The sequence below is a fragment of the Triticum dicoccoides genome, chromosome 4B, assembly GCF_002162155.2.
Source record: "Triticum dicoccoides isolate Atlit2015 ecotype Zavitan chromosome 4B, WEW_v2.0, whole genome shotgun sequence".
Classification (NCBI taxonomy): Eukaryota; Viridiplantae; Streptophyta; class Magnoliopsida; order Poales; family Poaceae; genus Triticum; species Triticum dicoccoides.
This window is the reverse complement of record NC_041387.1, coordinates 429,092,563-429,093,420: the sequence shown is the minus strand read 5'-3', so window position 1 is coordinate 429,093,420 and position 858 is coordinate 429,092,563.

Genomic DNA, 858 nt, shown 5'->3' with positions numbered 1-858 from the left:
GCACGCCAAGCTGGGGGCCACAGTAGAACAAGGCATCGCCATGTGCCAGCCCGTGATCCCGCAGCAGGGCAGCGAACTGGTGTGTTCGTCCATGTGACTACCCGTAGTGAGAGTAATATAGATAGTAACATCACACTTATCTATACAAAATAGATACCATGACAAGTAATTAATGATGAAAGAGATACATGCAATAACATAGCTAGTACTATAAGATCATCCTACACCAAAAAAACAGACCATATGACTTGGTCATTTGACCACAGGATTTTTGCAAAGTTTCTGGCAGAAATACATTTTGGATGCTCCACTTAATTTTAAACCGAATCAGACCCACCTAGAGCGTGACTTTATGACATGCGTGCATCCGTGCCCAAGAGGCGTAGGCTTCGCCCAAGATTTTACAGGCTGCCGAAAGCACATGAAGAGTTGGAGAAGAGGAAAAGAAAAGATAAAAACATAAAATGAAACTAATAAAAGAAAATGTAACAAAGAATTGCACACACAGACGAAACACTACCGAGGCAGCAAACAAGACACTAATCCCTGGCATTGCACGAACGATTGCCACCAAGGTCACCGAAGGCATCACCTTACTGTGGCAACACAAACTGGAACAAACCTGACGTATTAAAGCATCTCCACCCCCCTCCCTCCCCAACATGTCCCCCATGGCTTTTTTTTAGCACCGGCGCAGAAAAATCGGCTCAGTCGTGCCATCAGGACTTTGTTTATCGCCGGTTTGCGCCAAAATAACAGTCGGCGAACCCGAGCCGAAACCAAGCCCCTGGGGGGCGCTGGCCGAAGCCAAAAGGCGCGTGGGTCCGCTCTGTCGGCGAGAGACAGGCCTTTTCCCGC